Below are 23,181 nucleotides of genomic sequence, written 5' to 3'. Positions count from 1 at the left end.
TGCGGTCTAGGCCAGAGTCAGTTCCAAATGCTATCTTATGTTATCCTCCCAATCGAACATTCTCAGTGCAGCAAGGTGTCGTTCCACAAGGAGCAAGATAGGAGGATAGCTCAGGGGCAACGTGCTCGCCTTGGAAGCAAGATGTTGTGGAGCAACCCAAGTTCGATCCCCGGGTCCACGCTTAGAAACCTCTGGGTATTAAGTGCCTTATAAATAACAAATCATATCATATCATATCATAGGTTATGCCCATGTGCCCTGAGGCTGATCTATGTATACCACCATAGGTGTAGATGTGATGCTTCTCGTGCGACCTAGCCGGACTCCATGGAGCGCAGCGCCAAAGGTGGAGCGGTCTATCAATCCCAAGGCTACTGCACACAATTGAAGGTCCTGCAACACCCCACAGGCACATTACAAGCACAACAAACATCATGCAATCACACACATGTCAATGATCCATTGCAAAGCATACCCACCTTTAGCACCATGAAAACCACCAGACAAACCCAAGGGACATGTCACAGCCTCACAAATGGCAGACGCGGCAGGACAGAGCGGAGGAATGGAAGCATCAAAGTGCTGAGAAGACCCGAATGGTCTGCAGCCGAGTGCTCTAACGTACTTTACGTGTACATTACTGGTAAGTAGGTGACAATTGATTGCTAATTGGTATGATAACATATACTACTAAAGTAACATAGGCATAATGACTGTTTTGATTAACAAGGTGTGTATGCATGCTTTCTTGCATAAGTAACTGAAACATATCTGTTCTTGTATGTGGAAATATCGGAAGATCAAGGTACATGCTGGCAACCTCGACACTACCGTACTGGGTTTGGTACATATCGCTAATGGCTCAGGGCTTGGTACGCTATACAAACGACAAAATAAATTAAAAATAAATAAATAAATGTGGCGGTTTTCATTACCGCTGCATTACTGCACCGCCATACTATAGGTTTGGTGGTAGGGTGTAGGATTTTCCTCCAGCAAAATGCTGAAGGTAAATCCACCTCCTTAACACCAAAAATGGCAAAATCAGCAGAATTACTGCTGCCGGTATTCTGACGAATTCTCCTTGGAGTCCTATGAGCTCCAAAAATGGAGACTTACACTGCCCTGCCCTACTTACACTGCACTGCACTTGTAATCATGCAGTATATCTGCAAGACCAACTGGCGGTAACAGTCATTCCATTTAGCAGTACTTTGGCTGATTTACCACTAAAATACTGTCAGAATGCGGGATGAGGTCCCTAACATCTTTTTTAGTGCCCAGCAAATACATTTCAGATGTTTATGCAATTTTTACACACACCACTAGGGATCAGCGCATGTGAGAGAACAAGATAAAGGGCATAACATCTACGGTATACACCCCTTTTCGGTGCCATCTGTTTGGTGCCGGCCGTTTTGACGTGCCCATTTTTGGCACGGCCATTTTTGGCACAGCACCTCTTTCGGCGTGCCCATAGTGGCATTATGGTGCTGTTGATTTGGCGCGAGAGATGTTTAGATGCCGGTCTAAAAGCCCTCAGGCCAAATACAAATGGATTATTTCTTGCAAATGTTGCATCAGAGCTTGTTAAGGTGTTTCATTTGCAAGAAGTAATGCACGCCTCACAGGGCCGTTGTCAAATGGTGAGCACGACAATTGTGTATATAATTTACCTGAAAAGTAATGTGCTCATGGATGGATACACCATAGAAAAATAGCATATTGCCAGCGTACCAATTATTATTTTGTCAAGCTCATTACAAACGTGTTTCATTCATCTACCTTCGCCTGTCACCAAAGATTACAAACACAAATGGCACTATGAAAATAATGCAAGAGAGCGTGTACAAAAAATAATTTTAAAAAATCCCGAATTTAAAAACAATAATAGCAATCCCTGTCGTCGTGAAAGCAGTGCAAGATCCAGCACTTAACAATAGTCTCTGCCTGAATGATGAAAAAACTGAACTCCTCCTCCTAGCCTCTCCCATCAACATTTCTAAATTAGGCGAACAATATTGCTCGTTCAAAATCGATGGCAACATCATAAAAGTTGCCAGCGAAATAAAAATGTTAGGTTTCCACCGAGATTCCGCCCTAAATCGGATAAAATGGGTCAGCGTAGCCTTGGCAAGTGCCTACACCTGCAAGCTCATCCGGGCATGTAAACCCTTCCTCTCCACGAAAAGCTGCATCAGTCTGGCTAGAACCCTAATCTTATCTAAAATTGACTATTGCAATGGACTATATCTTGGGGCTAACAAATACATCATGAAAAAACTGCAGATTCTGCAGAATAATGCTCTTAGGACAGCCTGGGGCAATCATCGCAAACAACACATATCCTCCATACAAAGAGAACACAACTGACTCTCTATTAAAGAAAGAATTCAACTTAAAACCACATCCCTCACACATAAATGCCTCAACAATGCAGCCCCACAATATCTGTCTGACAAATTTTGCCCTGAAACAATACGCTAGACTCACCAGATCAGCTAGTTTGGGCTATCTACAAGTTCCCAGATATAAACTCCAAAAAGCAGGCGGTAACAGTTTCCCTTTCTTGGCCGCCCAACTCTGGAACTCTCTCCCCTCCAACTTCAGAACCATTCAATCCCTCTCTAGTTTCAGAAACAATATGAAGAACTGGCTTATCCTCAACAACGACCCTTACTAGTGCACCTGCCTTACCATGTACATATGTAATATTCCTCTGTTACCTTTGTATTTATTTATGCTACTCTTCCCATATTGCCCTGATTTTTGTATCCAAATGTGAAAAACTCTGAAACTGCTTTGTACATTTTGTTAGATATTTTGTTGTACCTTTACCTCTGCCTGGGTAACTAAGAAATTGCATTATCTTGTACTGCGCCCAGATACCTACGGGTGAGGCGCGCTGCGCGCATTATAAATAACTAAACTAAACTAATATAGCCACAGAGATCTTATTATTAGAAGCAAGTTTCATATTGAACCTAAATACCTCGTGTTTGTTTTTCGCAGGCGAAGCTGGCACCACACGTTCTTTTCAGCTACATTTGCAGGGGGTGTGAATGTGAGGTGACTACCAAAATAAAGGCCAAAATATGTGTAGGTGTGGTGGTGACCGGGCCCATTGAGTGTCTCAAGCTGCCAAGCAGAGCTGAGCACAGCCAGTGGTTCTTGGTACCGAAAGACTGGTAATTGTTGCCCTGAGCCTTCCAACCTTTGCATTCATTCATAGTTATGCTAATCCGGACACACGTGCTGCCAGTTAAGGCTCACTTTCTCATTGTTCCTCAGACAAAAACAGTCCATCGAGAAGCAACATATCGCAGCCCTTTCGACTCTCACTTCTGATAGCTGCATCGTCATGCAACATTGCTTAAAGCGATTCAGTCGCCGGTTTTAATGTTAACTACTGGATGCACTGGGTCAGACAGGCTCCAGGGAAGGGATTGGAATGGGTGGCTCGCTGCGCCTGAAAACAGAAGATACCGGAGTTCATTGGGAGGCACAGAGCGACAAGGGAAGCAGATCTCCGTGCAGGCACTGCACCCCCATAAGAATGAAGATGAGCACTGAGCAGTTAGAGAAGCAGGTGTGTGTTAGACGGTGTTGCATGGCACCCCTGTGAGGGGCCATGGTACGTTCCATGGAGTTATGTGGTCACATGGTTACCCATGTGACCAACCTAATAAAAGGTCCGAGCCGCTTCCGGCTCGGGAGTCACGAGCGAACCTGACTCCGCGTGGTGTGTTGTGTTGGTGCCTGGGGGGTGCCTCGCCACGTGTGCTGGGCCCAAGGTCGGGGCCCAGCTGGAGGACGGTGCCCCTGCCGGGCAACGCCGTCCGGACGGTGCCCCTGCCGGGCAACGCCGTCCCTGTGGGTCCCCCAACCATGTGAGGCGGGTTGGGGTGCGACCCCGGCCTGGGTGCCCCCAGAGCCGGGGCCGCGGTGGCCAGGTGGACCTGGCCACGTGTGTGGAGCTCCGGTGTCCCGGAGCGGGTGGGATGAACCCCCACCCTTCATCAAGCGGCGTGATCGCCGCACTGCAGCGTGTGTCGTCGGGTGCTACCCGACCCGAGTACGGGGCTGCCCGGTGATCCGGGACAGCCCCCAACAGACGGATCTCTGATCTCCTTTACCAGCTTTCTGTTGGTTCGCGGCAGATTGGTCCACTAGATGGCGACCGTGGGCCATTTTCGATGTGCCGAAACGTATCGGCGCTTAAAGATCCCTCTGCCCCGGGCTTTAAAAGAACAATTGGCGCCCAATTGGGAAGATGGGGGGGGGGGGGGAGAGGGGCGCTCTTTTGAAATTAAATGCGCTCGCGAGAGCTGGCGCATTTAATAGCCATAGGGTGCTGCGGCGCCAATTAAGATGATTATCTCCCCACTCCTGTGCCTGAACAGGGAGGTAATTATCTCAATAGGTTGCCAGCACCCTATTGTTGTTAAATTCGCCCGCTCCCGCGAGCGCATTTAATTTCAAAAGGACACTTCTCCCACCAGACCAGCTCAGTGTAGCCCTTGAAAGCCCCTCACCCCCCCACCCCCAGCTAGTGCCCTGGGGGGCTAATGGCACCCTGTCGCCATGACCATACAAACCCTGGAAAAAGAAGACGGGACAGGATTGGGTAGTGAAAGGAGACCAATCCCGATGGAGGAGGTATAAGGGAGGAACAGACAGTAGAAAGTGTGGGTTATTCAGGTTAGGACAGCAGTGGAGGCGGAGGACGACCGCAAGACCAGCAGGCGGGAGCAGCGTTTATGGAGGAGATTCATGGAGAAGGTGAGGTATTTGCTTAGTAATGCTATTGGTTCTGCATTGTGTGTTTGTAAGATGAGTGAGTAGAGGTTAGCATAAAGAGTGAAAGTGAATTGACTGGTGAAAGGGTGTGTGTGTGTATGTAGTGGATGAACAGTAATAGTGGGAGGAAGACAGGGTATTGGTAGGAGAGTAGTAGTGAGAGAAAGAGAGTAGTGGTGAGCAGACGACTAGAGAATAATGCTAGGAGGAGGGTGGCAGTAGTAGGCATAGCAGGGTATAAGCAGAGAAGAAGAGTAGTGAAGCAGAGTGGGAGGAGAAGTAACATTGAAGGGTGGAGGCGAGAACTAGGAGGAGTGAAACATCGGAGGGACAGAAGATTGGTAGGTGGTAGAAGGGGATGAGTAGCAGAGAAGAAGTGAGCATGGACATTGAAAGCCACAACCCCAAACCCCCATTAGAACATTATAAATGGGCTAGAGTGGAGACAGTTAGGAAGTCACTGAGGAAGTTTAGATATCCTTCCTTTAGAGTAACGGGTCTAGTCTAAGCCAGTGATTAGACAGTAGGAGTTACCGATAGGTAGCACAAACAGCGGTGATGAACGCCAGGGTTGGGGAGGAGATACCAAAAAAGATGTGCTGAGCTCTGACTGCGGAAACCTGCTTCCTTTTTGATCTCTGCGCTGTAGCTTTAAGCTATATCTAGTGAGGCGAGGCGCGGAGCACCTGCGCTGAGTCCTGCGACAAGTCCAATCACTCGCCAGTCAGCCGACTGAAGTCGAGTGACATGGCCTCTACGGAGACGGACTCCCTCGCACATAAAACATTGCAGAAACCAACAAAATGTGATGGTGGTGAACTAAAAGACCAAAGGGAAACTTTGGAGTGGACTAAACATCTATGCAGCGCCGTCACACCTGCTGGGAGTCCCTCTTCTCCTTCTCTGGTGAGGAGGACTGGTCCTGCGCGGCCAGCACCAGCCCCCTTACCATTCCTTCAGCACCTGTACTTGGCGCCTAATACAGCGTTCTTGAGTGAGCGGGAGTCACCCTCGAAAGATGCGGGTAAGACTTTAACCTCTCTGCCTAAGCCTTCCCCGCACTCGTGCATCCCTTCGCTGCCCTTTTCTTTCCCGATGGTGCCTGAAGCAGCATTTGAAGTGGAGCGGACCAAGCCTCTGGCGGGGTAGGTGGTAGTGGGTGAAACATACTTCCGCCCAAGAACCTGAACACGCCGATCCCAGCTTTCCTGCATCTCTCCTCACCGCTTTGATGCATTTGGCTGCCCTTTTAACGACCTCGGACCCGGGCCGAGACAAAGTTGATTCAATGGCTACTGACCACGATTGTGCACTGAGTGCTGAGCAACAGGTAACGCCGAACATCGCTGAGGAGTCTGCGGGGCTCAGTGCAGAGCTCAGAGCCTTGACGCATGAGGCCACCGAAGAGCACCCTGTTTTGCTCGCCTCACTATCTAATCTGACAAACATCAATCCGCTGATCCAACATGAAGAGTGCGTGGAGGTGACAGGGGAGTTGAAAGGACATACATAAAAGCCCTTTCATGGACAGAACAAAGAAACAAGATCTAATTGCACAACCTCAAATAAAGTCCGGAATACTAGCTTCGGAGGTCTGGATGGTCTGGCCCTGTTGACCGATGTGTAAGTGTTTTCAATCCGGCACACACCCAAGTCAAAGCCCAGCATGTAGTGCACAACTGAAACCCTTATTATTTATTTTTGTCTAAAAGTTCAATATTCTGAACGATATACCACTCATATCACACCCTTCTCCTGAGACCCCCCCCCCCCCGGTCACACTGAACTAGGAATCAGGCTGGTTTGCAAAGGTAAATATTTATTTATGTATTTAAAATGTAATCACAATATGTTTTAATAGATAAACAACAATCACCAATGGGGTGACAGAACACAGAATAATATCTTTAATACACTAGGAATAAGTAAGGAGCAAAACAGATGCAGCACAGAAATAATACTTTTGTGTTGGTTCAGATCAGATAGCACTATGGTTAGAGGTTCCCCCTGCAACACCCCTCAACCCCCAATAAGCAAGGCAAAGAGATGGGAAGAGAGAGCAGATATTCAGGAATAGCACAAATCAAACAGAATATCAGTCCCGCTTTCCTCCTTACACACAAGAGAAAGACGGAATTAACATTTCAGCTGTCAGAATGGCTTTTAAATTATCTTTCGAATTGATTGGGCACAAACACCAAATATGGTCAAAAATACTTAAATTGTTGTAAATTCTTATGGGAGCCGCTTTGAATAGGTGCAAACTTTCACAAGCAATGATTTAGTCAGCAGAAAACATTTCAAATCTTAAGGTCCAAGTCGGAAACAGTTTAAAGCGATTTTACATGTGTAAACCTTTCAGATTTTTAAAATCGCGGCAAACTTTTCATTGCGCGATATTCGCGATAACGGGTGAATTGCACTGATTGAGCGGTTGTAGGTCCTATGCATAGCTATGGATGTTAGGTACAAGTAGGAGTTGAAATTTCGTTTTTATCACAAAAAGTAAAGGCCGTTTATTTGTAAAATAGGTGCGAGAATGGAAAACAAATGCACTTTTGAAAATGACAAATGGGTTTGCTTACACTAGAGGATGACTATGAAAAAGCAAATACCACACAGGGATCTTACAGACACTTGATCAGGGTGACCCGCCTGCTAAGGAAACTTGACTTCTTCAGATGAGAAAAGGGTCAGCGCAAAGATAGTTCTAACAATACTGGTTCTGAAGGAAATATAGGATGGGTTTGAGATAGGGATAAGACAATGCAAAGATACTCCTAACAACACTGGTTCCGAATGAAAGATAGGATGGGTTTGAGATAGGGATGAGACCATGCAAATATACTATGGGCCACAGTTCTTCCTATTAATACTCACAGGATAAGTTTTTAAATGGGACCGTCAGTTCTGGTAATGGATTGGGTCTGCTCTAGGAAAGTCAGCCCATCAGGCACGGTACTCGATCAGCTATGCCGGTTGCCAGATTTGCACAGGATCTGCCCTCCTAGTCTGTGGGTATTTGAATCAGCTGGATTGCGAGTTCCTAAGGCAAGCCTAGTGGTGGCAAGCCAGAGAGTTTCAGGATACTGTTTCAAAAAGGCCTTCTCCCCCCACAGCGCTTTGATGAGTGGAGAGAATAAATTTGAGGATTTGGGCCTTGCTGGAATCAATAGTTCTCTATTGCTGGCAAGAGATTTGGCATCTGGATCTAGAAGAATATGAAAGCTGGATGTAGAATGCTGGATCAGGGTGCTTTGCCGGAATCAGGAAAGTGAGTGGATCTGTGAGTCCCTATGTGTTGTCAGCTGTCTCTATTTATGCATTAAAATGGCATCATAAAGGGGGTGTATGGGCCGGCTTAGCTAAGCTTGCCCCTGTGAGCTGGGATAGGACCACACTTGATCTCCGCCTTGCAATTTGAGTGATTGGATCAAGGCTGGGTGATGTCACGTTTTATGATTTGCTTTACAATTTTCAGAGACCTCCCTTTAGCCACTGGTCTCAAAATCGGATTTGATACTAAATGTACATTTCTACATTGGTCACCTTTATACAAATCACACACAAAGATGCCATATTTATTTTATGCAGCAGCTATTCCTCAAAACCCTGTATCTGTGGGATCTTGTCTCAACTTTCTACATAATTTTGTCCTTTTCGCTATGAACACAATTTCCAAATTTTAGGCAATTTTCCACAAATGTGTGTGTTTCACATAGGAATGTGCGTGTACATTTTCACAATTCTAACATTTTGCATAAAACCACATATACTGCCATTCCTGTCCAGAACGTGTCACACAGTTCTACCGCCTCTTCACACATGCCGCCAAAAATTAAATTAACTCTGTCCTTTTTATATTTTTCACCTCTTTGAATAACAAGTTATGAGTCTTTTAAAAATTGTTCATTGTTCATTCTTCACAGCAGATGGTCACTTGGCTCCACCCCTTTGTCTCTTCTGGGAGTCCAGTGCATCCCCCTCCTTGGGGAAAGTTCCTTCCAAGAGAGTTTACGACTGCCTTCACACCTCAGCTTACTGGGCTGAAAGGCTTTTCATTGTTCCTTTGCTCTCTGTAGACAAGAGTCTGTTCTAACCCCGCAATTAACATCTCCCAGTGAGTTTCTGCTGAGAGGAAGGCCCTCCTTCTGGGAGACAAACCTGCTTTTCCATTTATTGTAGCTCAGCCACGCTAATTAACTTTTTAATCCAGCCAAAACCACATTTGTTGCATCAAACATAAATACATTACTTTCTTAGCCTTAAAATCTGTGGGATCAAAACACAACTAAAATCTGTATTCCTTTTGGCAACAATCCTTTTTTTGTTTGCTAATCCAGCAGACTTTTAGTTTTAGCTCAATTTAAAGTTTCCTCAGCAACTCCTCTGACAGCTGTCATTCAGGTGGCCCCGGGTACTGCACCCAGATTTTGGGCATGTGCTGTCAGTTTTCAAACAATCCAGTCTGTCTGAAGAATGTTTTTCTCTTCACATTGGGACTTTGTATGTTCACAATACTTCATTAGATACATTAATTTTAGCACCAGGCAAGATTGTGAATGTTGAGAAGTGTTGTGTTATAGGCGTTTTGGAGTTTTTTGGCAACAAAGCAAAGGTCATTTGTAGGCCCATTTTGGGGTTTCACTTGCAAAGTGCTGCTTCTCTCTCTGCACTCTGTTTGCTGGTTATAGAGCCCACTGGCGCATTTTCACAGGGTGTGCTCTATTTCCCCGCACATGCACCATGGGTGGCAGCTTGTGCATCCCTCTTTTTGTGTGCTGAAGCACACGGTTTTTGTAGGTTTTTTGCGCGCACAAGGGTTTTGCCGCCATTGTTTCCGTTTCTTTCACCATAACTGGCAGGGTGATGTCGCATAGCGGAGTGGGTCAATACATCCCACAGATGGAGCTGGTCTCCTTCCCCGATACCCATACTCCAACGGCCCAAAAAAACAGAAAAAATGTCCAGGAAATGACAAGCAAAGGGCTCCCGATAAGACACAAAGTTGTGGCCCTAAAGTCTTGTCTACAGTGGAGTTCTTGGGCCAGAGCCCAACCTCAAATGGGACAGTATGGCTCCGCTAACAAGGCCAATAAAATCAAAATGGATGGTCACCAAACAGGGGACAAAGTACCAACTGACGGCGAGATTTTGGAAGGCCTGTTAGAGTTCGACACCAGCCCCTCTACGCCAACTGTCGCCCTACAAGTCGACCAAAGTTATTCCGCGAGAGCTCAAGTTCAAAAGAGACCTTGACTTTGTTCTTCACCCCTTTATACTGAAATCGAGTTACCAGAGGTCCGGATTAACTGGCAGCTAAGCAAAGATCCCATACGGAACAGTGCTAAGGAATGTTCCTGCTCTGGCTTGACTGAAGTGTCAGTCAAAACGCGTTCTGAAAATGTTGTTTTAACTCACAACACTACTATACGAAAGGGTGAAAGTAACAAGCGCCCCCCAAAGTCCTTCCCGACTAACCCAGTCTGGACGGACTGGAATAAAGATTACATCAGAGAGTTATCGAACCTAGGCCGTTCTTCATGCTGTGTGGACTCTTTGGGCAGCCCAACTCTGTTAGGCAAGGTCAATCTTTATAATGAAGACTCTCAGTCAAGCAGCCTCATAAACCACAGGTCTTCCTGAGAGTCTACCCTCAAACAGATGCCGAACATCAGGCAACCCTAATAAGGAAATGAAGCCGCCAAGGAAACAGAGTCATGATCACTTTTCACAGTTGTCAGTAGTGACTATAGTGATGGCCCGTTTATGAAACTATACAAGGCAATAAATGACACACTGAAAGATCAGAAGACACTCCTTGCTATGTTACACAAAGAAATTATCCACATCGAGTGCTATATTGCGGCAGGCACACACTTGGGAGGCCCCACAACGTACACAGAACCCCCCAAAGGTCAGACTGAGAACAACGACAAGGAGCAGGAAATGACCTGAGCAACAGTCCTTGGTCAAGCCATATCTGCCACTTGAGCAGACGACCAGAGAAGACTTAGCTGAAGAGGAGCCAACCTCGTTGTCATATCCACCATTATTTAAGCTAACAAATAGCTCCTCCATACGCTCTGTATCTCCGAACTTTGCCACAACATCTGGCTGGGAGGGGGTTGTTATCCCATCTCCCATCACTGCAAAACCAACTACAAATGATTTTCTGCTCTTTGTTAGATCAAAAACTGGTCTCACCTTGCCTAGTAGGTCACCTAAATGACTGAACTCATCTTTAACAGCAAAACCAAACGATTTTAGGAAGTTGCTAAGTAAGACAATTCCATCACAACCGGACACGGCCAGAACCATAAAGGAAAACAAAACCAAACGGACGGGCGACGCTCCATTTTTTAAGGGACGCCCTTCGACTGATACACAAAAAGTGGGTGGTCAGATTTCTAGTACTGATGAAGATGATGTCATCTCGCTAACACACGTATCAACTTCCTCGGTAGATGACGCTATGGTAAGCCTGATCGAAGCCTAATCTAAGTTGGCTTGCCTGAAGCCCGAGTGTTTTGAGGACACCATCCAGGTTCTTGCAATCCCCACGCCGCTCGCCAGTCCATTCCTGACACTAGCTGAAAGAAGACAAATAGCAATAAGGAAATTTACTAATGACAAATCAACCACATCTGTAGATGTGGACCTCCCAGCGATAGTCACAGACAGGGACAGTGCCTCCTTGGTCACACAGACAACTCTAAAGACCAAAAGGCCCCAGACAGCCCTGCAGGGCAAGGGCATGCACCCTGTCCTTCTGAGGACGGCAAACTTCTTCAAACCTAAGACCCGTAAGAAAAAAGAAGATGCCGTAGTCCCTACAACACTGCTGTCAGCAGGAACAATTAGGGATCATTACAATCTTGGTAGAGGCCTCACCCGAAGTATGAGGCTGGAGAGAGTGGTGGACCAAGGTCAAGAATGCATACTAAATAGACATAACATCTTAAAGTTGTGCCACTGTGTACCCCATTTTGTCAAATTGTATCCAAAAAGTTCGCCATAATTGAGTTTCCAACAGAGGACCGCATGCACCTTGTTTTCCTCCATCTTCGATCAACTGTTGTAAAGGAGCTACTTTTGTCGTCAGCTGCTAGTCTGTTGTCTTTAGGTTATGACTTAACAGACTTGAGAGGATAACTACAGGAGCAGAGAGAACCTCAGATCGGGGTAACTCATCCAGGATTACTGTCTCTGAAAAGATCAAGGCCACAAACGCCCATGTGGACCGGACGGACCTGAGGACTCGGTCAAAGCCTCCCCTTCAAAAAGATACCCGAGAGGCCCAGACCTCCTTGAAATCAATAACTTAAAGAAAAGAGAAAACCTAACCCTGACAATAAGTCAGCTGGGGAATAATCACACGGGCGGACAGTGACAAAGTCCATGAGACCCTCCAAATGTCCAGAGGATGTGTTGTGAGCTTGGCTAGCCTCAGCCTTGTCATATGAAAAGAAAGACTAGCAGACAGCCTTGGAGGAAGGAGGCCCCTCTCGATTCTCCCTAGTGTCCTGCAACATGCAAGAGTTCTCACAATTGACTGTAAAGGGACACACCGGCTGGGCAGACTCTGAATTTATATGTCTGCAAGAAGTATGGCTGTTAAAAAACCCAGCAATGGATGGTTTTACATCATTCCTTAACCCAGCAATCACATCCGGCGGGGGACGGCCGTCGGCAGGCCTATTGACTCTGATAAAATCTGGAGTCAACTTTGAAGCTTTAAAATCAATCAACTAGGGCCCGTTTATTCAAATCAGCACACTGAAACATCTTCGCAAGACTGAAATAGCCCTTAATCTCTCCAATAAACATCTCGCTTTGGTCAATATATATCGGAATCCAAAAAAAGTGGGAGTGGAGCATATGATGGCCAACATTCGATGAGGCTTACAGCCTAGAAAAGGTATCAATCATCTTGTGCAGGGACTTAAACCTGCTTTGTGGGGTGGATCCCAGAGGATATCCAGGAGAGGCATTTAATGCACCGAGTGCGAAGCAACAAAGAGGTACCCAGTGAAGCCGACTAATGAAATCCTGCAACCTACACTTATTAAATGGCTTTTTTGAAAAGGAGAAAATATGTAATCCCACCTGGCATCGAGGGCATCAATCTTCAGTTATAGACTTTGTTTTTGTTCCCAGAAGCCCGATTGGTGCCGTTGAATCCCTCAAGGTTCTCCCCACTGATCAAAGTGACCACAATTTACTCAAAGTGCAATGGCTTGTAAAAGAGAAAATCCTGAAGCAGAGACACCCTTTTGCTCTTGAGCCTGTAAACAAGGGGGCTCGACTCAGGTTATTTAAGCACGACATTGTAACCTTGGGCCAAACCCTTCAAGCCCAAGCAAAGGCATTGAACATCTCCGGCCTAACATCTACAGTTAACTACATTCCGTTGTTAGCTGTCCATCTGACAACTAATTCGAAAAACAGCGATAATACAATCCTGGCTCACAGACAAATGACTCCTGTCTTCCCTTTCTCTTCTTGCTAAAAAGTTTTTGTATTAAACTAAGTGTGCAAATAAAAAAAATAAAAAGATGAAAGAAAGAGGGATGGCTTTGGGGCACACAATTATTGTAATAAAAACCCTTGAACTGACCTTGAGACTCAGAGGGAAGTCTTGTGCCATCTGTTCCACAGCTTGGAGGAGGGAGTATTGGTGTGGATGGGGGAGTAATAGTGTGTAGGAGGGAGAAGTAACATTGACAGGCGGAGGAGAGTGGTAGAAGGAGTTATAGAGATTAGTGGGACAGAGGAGTAAGCAGCCAGTAGAAGGATTGAAGGTGGGTGGAGTTGGGAGCAGGAGAGGAGAACATCAGACAGATTGGGAGAGAGAGAGAGGCTGTGTTAGGATGAAGATCCAACCGGGCAGTGTGTATGAAAGGGACATCCTGTAACCGCCTTTAGTCAAGTAACCACATTGCTAGTGTAGGGTCAGTCTTGGAAGTCCTTAAGGGAGTTTAGACAGATAAGGCAATTGCCTTTAGGGTTTCCCTCTGAGTACAAGAAAGAACCTAGACCGTAGGCAGAAACATGCAGTATATACTAAATTAGGGAGTAAGGACGCTTGGGTTAGGGAGGGAAGCATGCTTTTAGACGAGAGAGGGGCGGGCCTAGAGCCCTGCACAAATGTTCAATAAAACCCTCCAACCATCTCTGGGATTTGGAGTATTATTTGAGCCATCCATGCCAGCAGACACTTTGGATCTCTCTTTTCTCCCCCAGGACTAAAAAAGTGGAAAGCCAGATAGCAGTTGCAGAAGCATGGGTTACTCCCAATGTTGCAGAGACAAAAACAGAAAATCGGAAACTGGAGCACATGTAACATGTCTCCGACAAACCTGAAAATAAATATTTATCCAAACAGTTCTGCGCTCACACAAAACTCTCTCAAAGCAAATACATGCTACTGCAATACATTTGTCAAAGTCTTTGCTCTTCAGAAGTCTTTATTTCGAACGATTGAAGACTTGAAGTCCCCTTCGTCATTGATTCTAACAAACAACCAAGGGAAAATCTCTGAAACAATTTGGCCGGTTTTTCACTAATACATTTCAATCTATTAATCGAGAATACGAGTTAAAACCTGGTTCTAATGGAAGTCTTGATGTAGCAACCACTGTAATTACTGTGACTGGGAGTACTTGCCCGTCCTTAATGGTGACACACCTATTCCGGTGACCAATAGAGGCCTCTTTGTAAAAGTCAGTTAACAATCAGGCCCCCACACCCTGGGTCTGCTTTGACAATCTACAACAAGCCAATGGGCAAACAACTGCACCCTACTGCTTTCTTGACACTTCTCTTGAACGCCTCCTGTCATCAAGGTTCTCTCCAACTTAAAAGAAGCATTGCTGACAGGCTTGCATCAAAACCTTTGCTGAAACCTGATGAACTCTGCAACCTTTGACCCAACACCAATCACCCATATTTAGTGAAATTACTGGGAAAAAACTGTTATCCGCTAGATTAAGTGTTTTTTGGAAACCAACAACCCGCTGGATCCACCACAGTCCAGCTGCCTTCCTCATCACAGGACATGACTGTAGTGACATGTGTGCTGGATTACCACAGACCTATCCAAGACCAGGAAAATAACAAAATCATGGTTGTCGGGAACCTTCGACACATGAATCTTTCCTTCCTGTTATCAAGAATGGGGATATCGGTGTCAATGGCCAGGTAATGTTAAGGTTTGCATCATTTCTATCAGATCACCAAGTCCCAAGTCTCCTGTGTTGCAATTCCTAGGCGTTGTAGTGTGTCTCAGGGCTCAGTCTTTCAGATTGCCTTCAGCATTCATCTCAAGATTTATTCACTCATCTGGACTTTGCTGACAGCATGTAAACATAGCTATAACTATAGTGCTCTGCTGAGATGTTCATTAGTCCTTGGCTCCAGAATCCAGAATGGGCAATCATTATGTAAAAATCAGTCCCTCCTAAACAGAGTTCCTAATGGCTGGCCAACCAACTCAATTCTTCAGAAAATTATCTTTGTTTCATACAGCAGCACTATTATACACAAGTTTATCAGACCTGGACAGACAGCTCTCAAGGCTGCAGATGACCACATACGTGCTTCAGTCTTCTTAGGGAACATCAGTGTGGTATAGTCTGACATCCTTGTGGTTGGAGCATTGTAGTATGCTTATCAAACACAGTCAATGGTAAGGTGGTTTGAAAGAAGCATGAAGAAAACCGCTTCTGTCTGAAATGTGAGAGAAGAGGAAACCAATTTAGCTAAGCCATACATGCCATCACACCATTCAGTAGCCACACCTGGAAGTTCACCCAAAGTTCAGAGACGCGGAGCAATGCACTGTGGATATACACATTATCACAAAAGCAAGCGTTCTACTCCAGAAAATGATCTGTGTCTTATAAAGCAGCACTATTGTATACATAGGTTTATCAAACCTAGACACACAGCTCTCAATGCTGCAGACAACCACATTAGCGTTTCTCCCTTATAAGGAATCATCTGTGTGGTAAAGTCTGATGTGCTTGAAGCATTAAGATGTGTTTAGCAAACAGCATCACTTATGGTGGATTTAAAAAATCATGAACACATCTTTCCAGCCTCTCTCTGACCAAAGGGAACTTAGGTGCTTCTCCCTATGCAGCTAGCAGGGGATTGCTTTGTGGGCTTCACCCCTAGTGATGGGCAATTTAGGCATGGGTTATAGGAGAGATATTACAATTGTGCAATTGTTTCTTCCACCTCCTCATCTTTTGCCCTCCTGCCCTGATTTTATTCCTTCCTCCTGCCAGCATATCTCTTGATGTTATTACCACCTCTAATATTTGCTTATCTCTCACTGCCTCACCCTGCTCTTTCTCACCCTCTGTTGTAACCACCCCCCCTGTTCTTTCTCATTCGATGATGCTACCACTTCCTCCTGTTCACTTTCACCCTTTGTTACAAACTCATCTTTGACCCTCTTAGCTCACATCACAGCCTCCTGCTCTCCACTGCTGTTGCCTCTCCACTCTCATCGGTCATCTAGTCTTCTCCACATAAAGTCTCCTGCAATCCACATTGCCTTGCTGGAGTGGGTTGTTTTCATAGTGTCCTTGCTCCTGCCCCTAGGTGGGTCTTCTAGTGAGGATCTTCACCTATGGTTTATAAGTTGGTGAGGGTGAGGATTGGCTATTCTTCACGAATGCACCTGATGTTGATTTGGGCACAAGGAGTTGGGCCAAGTCTATAAGTGGCATTTCTGCCATCTTGGGGTTTAGCCTTTCTCCTCTGACCCTGCCTGTTGGTGCCTGTGGTGTGCAGAGCTCTTCTATGTTCCTAATGTGCGCTTTCTAACATGGGAACACACTGAGTAAGCTTTAGAACAATTTGTGTTACTGAGCATGCAAGGAAAATGATACCTTTGTATTCTTGGCATATGAATGAATATGTTGCCTGAACACACCAACTCTGAAATAATTTGTTCTGTGCTGAACTCTCAGCATTTGGGAAGTTGTGAACTGGCAACATTGTATCCGCAGAACTACAGAGTTCACTGGCAGTCCTGCAAACTCTCCCAGAAAAAACCTATGATGTACCTGGTGAAGCTTTAACACTATCTGTAACGCTCACCTGATTCCCGTAGAGGCGCCGGTCTTGACTGGGCGTATACCGTATCTTCAAAGGTGATGTGTAACACACGGCTGGCTCTTTGGGCTGGACCTCTGTGCACTGTATGTTTGACTCGAAGGGTAAGATGTCTGCAGATAGAAAATATGGGATTAATGAACTGGGTTATTGAATGTCTCTCTCTTCTTCCCTTTCTCTCCTCCTGTAGAACCCCGAAGGTTAACGCTCTCACCTTAGGTAAGTGAACGCCGTGCTCTCCATCTGCCTCGGGGCAGGGTGCTGTAACCAGTTTCTTCACTGGATAAGGGGAGCAGGCCTCTTGACTTCAGAGGACTGCTGTCCGTCGTTTACTGCACGAACGGTAAGTTTCGAGTAATTCTAATGTCTTTAAAGTCTTTAGTAATGATGTCTCTTGTTTTGCAGGGTTCCGGCGATGGTGGATGACGGGCTGAAGTGAGTTGAAGATGGAGCCCGTGTGATGAATAGAAGCGCCTGGAAGCAGGTAAGTAAGCGCTTGTTGCCTGCTTCACGATGCGCTCTAACTGTCTTTTTATTTTGCAGGTACAAGTTCGGAGCGGCTGCAGGGTGCCGGAATACCCACTGGGTTGGATGTGGAAAGGAGTAATGGCACGTGAGTATTAAAGTTCCCCAATGTCTTTACACGCACCTTGTTTTGTCTTTCAGATGGGGGATGCAGCGCCGAAGGCCTCCGGAGCGTGCGAAGAGTTGGTAAGCTTTTGTCTTTCAGATGCCGGAATGCAGTGTGAAGACCTCCGGAGCGCACGAAGAGTAGGTAAGCCTTTGTCTTTCAGAATGCAGCGCGAGGCGTTGGTGACAGCCGATGGCCCAGGTAAGTGAAGAGCTGTCACTGAAGACCGTAATGCTAACCTGTTCTTTCTTGTCTTTATAGGTGTTGCTGAAGACTGGATTCAGGATGGTAAGCCTTTTTCCTTAGGCCCAGGATCAGATGCAGAAGACACGATGAGCGTTCTGCTGCAGAGGATGCAGAATAACGCAAAGCAAGATTCATCCATCGGGTGTGGTTTAAATAGCCTCCTGTAGTGTTTAGGTGTCTCCTTCCACAGCCACGCCTAGGTAAGAAAAGAGTTCCTGCTTTCCAGAAGAGTTCCAGTGTTCTGAACCTAGGGAGTGGCTCCTGCCCCACCCAACAGGAAAAGTAGTTCCAAACAGAAGAGGATCAGAGGCTCAACTGGCAGGCAAGTAAGCAGCATGGTCTGCTGCAGGTAAGTCCACCCAAGCATTATGAGCCCGGTGCTTCCAGCGCTGGGACTGGGCATATTTATGAGCCTGGTGCCACTGGCGCCAGGACTGGGTCCAAAAGGTCCCAATTGGGACTGGTTGGCACTCGGAACCTGGGTTATGGATCTGCTTCCAAGGGAGTTGGGAAAACCCTGACCTTTTGGAAGCAGAGATCATGACAGTACCCCCCCTCAAGGCCCCTCCCAAACCGGGCTTCTCCGGGGGTTTTGGCTTGTCAGGAAATGTTCGGTGAAATCTTTTGATTAGGCGAGGAGCGTGGACATATTCAGCAGGTTCCCAGGATCTCTCTTGGGGGCCGTAGCCTTTCCAGTCAATTAGGTAAAATAGTTTAGATTTGGAGATCTTGGAGTCCAGAATGCTTTTGACTTCAAACTCGAGTTCCCCATCAACTAGGATAGGTTTTGGAGATTTAGTTAGTCGGGTTTGAGGTTGCACGGGTTTTAATAGAGAGACGTGGAATACCGGATGTATCTTCATGTGCGGGGGCAAGTCCAACTTGACCGCTACTGGGTTTACTATGGTAGTGATGGAATAGGGACCAAGGTATCTTGGGTTGAATGTGCGTGGCCCTTTTAGAGGTAGATATTTGGTGGATAACCAGACTTGATCCCCTACTCGATATTGAGGGGCTTCCTTCCGATGTTGATCTGCTCCTTTCTTGTATTGTTCTTTAGCCCTTTGAAGGTGAGAAACAGCTTCCTTAAAGGCTTGGGTGATTGTAGAATGCAGGTAGTCTACTGCTGGTGTTTCAAGATCTTGGAGGGGATCCAACTCCGAGGTTCGAGGGTGACTGCCGTACAAAAGAAAAAACGGGGTTTTCCCAGTTCCCGAATGGACAGAGTTATTGTAGGCATATTCGGCTATCCAAAGGATGTCTTTCCAAGTTTTTTCAGTTTGTTGCAGCATGCAGCGTAAATACTGTTCCAGAGTTTGATTGGTCCTCTCGGTTTGTCCGTCGGTCTGAGGGTGGTGACTGGTCGATAGTCTCACATCAATTTGAGCCGACCGACAGCAACTTCGCCAAAAATGAGAAATAAATTGACTACCTCGATCCGAAATTAGAACCGAAGGAAAACCGTGCAGTCGGACGATGTTTTCGAGAAATTCTCGGGCCAGAGTTGCTGCTGTTGGCAAGCCTTTGAGCGGAATGAAATGCGCCATCTTGGAGAATAAGTCCACGATTACTAGAATCGTATTGTATCCGGAGCATGGAGGTAGATCGGTGATGAAGTCCATAGAAAGCGTATGCCAAGGGCGAGGTGGGATGTCAATAGGGCGTAAGAGGCCTGCTGGTCTTTCCTTTTGACTCTTGTTTTGGGCGCATACTCCACAGGACATTATAAAGTCTCTGATATCTTTTTTCCAAGACGGCCACCAGAAGTAGCGCTTGATCTTTTCTGAGGTCTTGGCTATACCGGGATGTCCTTCCATTAAAGAATCGTGATAACAAGAGATTACTTCTTTCTGTAAATCTGTGCTGGGTAGGTATAATCGTTCTTGGAAATACAATAAGTTGTCCTTTACTGCAAAGTCCTTTCCTTGCAGATGCCAATTCTGTATGTCTGCTGGAGTTACAAGTTGCCTGGCTTTATCCTTAACTTCCTCTATGGATTGTGTGGCGATTACACCCAGAATTCTTTGTTCGGGAATGATTGGTACAGGTTTAGGGTTGATCAAGTGTTCTTCCACTCCCATCTGAGAAAGGGCATCAGCTTTACCGTTTTTTGTACCAGGTCGATAGGTAATTATGAAGTCAAACTCGGCAAAGAATAATGCCCAACGGAGTTGTCTAGAGGATTGGGCTTTTGCGGTTTTCAAATATTGCAGGTTTCGGTGATCCGTAATCACAGTAACGGTGTGTCGGGCCCCCAGCAGATAATGCCGCCAAGCCTTAAAGGCAGACTTGATAGCCAGAAGTTCCTTGTCAGTAATCGTGTAATTGATTTCAGGAGGCGAGAATTTGCGGGACCAAAATGCCACGGGATGCAACTGATTGGTTGCCAGGTCCTTTTGTGATAGAACTGCCCCCATGGCAAGGCTTGAAGCATCAGTTTCCACGATGTAGGGGAGTTCGGGGCGAGGGTGTTTTAAGATTGGTGCAGAGATAAATTTAGTCTTCAAATCCTGGAAAGCTTGTTCCGCCTCGGTAGACCATTCAAAACGTTTGTTTTTCTTTAACAAGGCAGTGATGGGCCGGACTATTCGAGAGAATTCGGGGATAAACCTGCGGTAAAAGTTAGCGAAGCCTAACATGCTTTGCACACCTTTTACGGAGGATGGTGATGGCCATTTGAGAACTGCATCGACCTTCTTTGAATCCATACGCACTCCACCAGGTGATAATATGAATCCCAAGAATTCAACTTCAGTCACGTTGAAAACACAATTTTCCAACTTAGCGAAAAGTTTGTGTTGACGCAATCTTTCGAGGACCATTTTCACGTGTTTCCGATGTTCAGATTCCGATGAAGAATAAACGAGGATGTCGTCAATGTAAACAACAACACACACATCTATGAGCTCTCTGAGGACATTGTTCATAAAATATTGAAAGGCGGCCGGGGCATTGCAAAGTCCGAAGGGCATGACCTGATATTCAAATAGCCCATACTTGGTGCAGAAGGCCGTCTTCCATTCATCGCCCTCTTTTACTCGTACCAAGTGGTAAGCTCCTCTAAGATCCAGCTTTGTATATATGCATGCTTTTCTGACTTGGTCCAGGAGTTCAGGGATCAAAGGTAACGGATATCTATTCTTAACGGTGATCTGGTTCAGGGAGCGATAATCTATACAAGTTCTAAGGTCTCCTTCCTTTTTTGGAACGAAGAACAAAGCTGAAGAAGCAGGGGACTTGGAAGGATGAATAAACCCATTTGCCAGGTATTGATCCAGGTATTGTTGAAGGTGAAGGTTCTCAGGCTCGGTGAGGGCATAAATTCTACTACAAGGCGGAGTAGATCCAGGTATCAGGTCTATCTGGCAGTCATAAGACCTATGAGGAGGTAGAGAGTTAGCCTGATCCTTCCGGAAAACATCCTGGTATTCTAGGTATTCGGGAGGTAACTGGGGAGTCTCTGAAGAAATTGCTGCCAGTGCAACACCAGGTGGAGGGTGACAAGTAGAGACAAATTCTGGAAACTGGACCGTTCTTGCTCGCTAATCGATCAGAGGATTGTGTTTCTCTAACCAAGGTATTCCTAGAATAATCTGAAACTGAGGGGCCTTGATCACATCGAACACGATCTTCTCATGGTGTCCATCTTGACTTACTAGCGTCACTTCTTGAGTGGTATGCGTTACTGGCCCGGAGGCTATCTCCGTACCATCCACCGCAGTAATGACATCCTTTACAGCCTTGGGACAAAGAGTTAGATTCATCCTCAAAACCATTTCATGATCCACATAATTGCCGATGGCACCGCTGTCGACGTAAGCTTCAATTGCATGTAATCGATCCGGATTATCAGGGCTAATGAGGACCATAGGTATCACGAAATGCAAGGTCACGGAACTGGTTTTCACGCTCGGCAAGAGGACCTCTATTCTTGTCGGGCAAGGTCATTTCACTGCTCAGAGTTTGTAACTTTGGTAACTGTAGCTCCTACTGCCTCCTTAGCAGGTTTCACCGGACAGTCTCGAAGAAAGTGCCCTGAGTTTCCGCAATAGAGGCATAATTGCAACTGTTTTCTCCTTTCTCGCTCCTTTTGTGTTAGAGGACCTTTCAGACCCCCTATTTGCATGGGTTCCCCGGAGTCTACTCCTTTGGAAGGAGTTGGCGGTTTGGAAAATACTCGAGCATCAAACTTGGAACGATCGGCCTTCCTGTTCTGCAGTCTGTGATCTATTTGAACGACTAAGTCTATATAGTCCGAACAATCTTGTGGGGGATTTACTACTTGGGCTAACACATCTTTGAGCTCTCCACGTAGACCTCTATAAAACAGCGTAATCCTTTTGTCCTCAGGCCATTGAGTTTCCACTATCAGTCTGTTGAAAGACGCAATATAAGCCAAAAGGTCTTGATTACCTTGTCGCAACAAAAGAAGCTCATTGTCCAAGGCCTGCCCCTGTGAATGTCTTGCGAACAGTTTTTCCATACTGAGTTGAAAAGCTTGAAAATCATGGAGGACCGGATCATCTTGATTTACTAGAGGGATCGACCAGTCTGCCGCATTGCCACTAAGGTACGAAAGTACGAAAGCTACTTTAGCTTGATCAGTTGGAAAGGCTGCTGGCCGGCATAAGAAATGCAACCGGCACTGATTGATAAATACTGCAAACCTCTTTGGGTCACCAGAAAATCGTTCGGGCGGAGCCAGAGGTACATTCCCAGGTAGGTTGATCTGCACTGGATTCATAGAGGATGTAGAAGGAAGATTTCCCCCAGATGCGGGTAACGGGGTCTGTCCGGCTTGTGACTGTATCAATTGTCTAGCGAGATCATCTGTTCGCTCCTTGGAAATAATCAGTTCCCTTCTTAGAGCGTTCATTTCCTGACGGGCTGCATGCACTTCTGCCCTTAGTTCCCCAAGTAACTGGGCTAGTTGGTCGGTATCCGAGGTTTCCATAGAGCCTGGACAGGAGTTTTGTGGTAGGCTTTGCGTTCTGTAACGCTCACCTGATTCCCGTAGAGGCGCCGGTCTTGACTGGGCGTATACCGTATCTTCAAAGGTGATGTGTAACACACGGCTGGCTCTTTGGGCTGGACCTCTGTGCACTGTATGTTTGACTCGAAGGGTAAGATGTCTGCAGATAGAAAATATGGGATTAATGAACTGGGTTATTGAATGTCTCTCTCTTCTTCCCTTTCTCTCCTCCTGTAGAACCCCGAAGGTTAACGCTCTCACCTTAGGTAAGTGAACGCCGTGCTCTCCATCTGCCTCGGGGCAGGGTGCTGTAACCCGTTTCTTCACTGGATAAGGGGAGCAGGCCTCTTGACTTCAGAGGACTGCTGTCCGTCGTTTACTGCACGAATGGTAAGTTTCGAGT

Source organism: Ambystoma mexicanum, chromosome 9, assembly GCF_040938575.1.
Source record: "Ambystoma mexicanum isolate Mex_15411 chromosome 9, UKY_AmexF1_1, whole genome shotgun sequence".
Lineage (NCBI taxonomy): Eukaryota > Metazoa > Chordata > Amphibia > Caudata > Ambystomatidae > Ambystoma > Ambystoma mexicanum.
The sequence above is the reverse complement of the archived record's forward strand: the minus strand, read 5'-3'. Positions refer to the sequence as shown.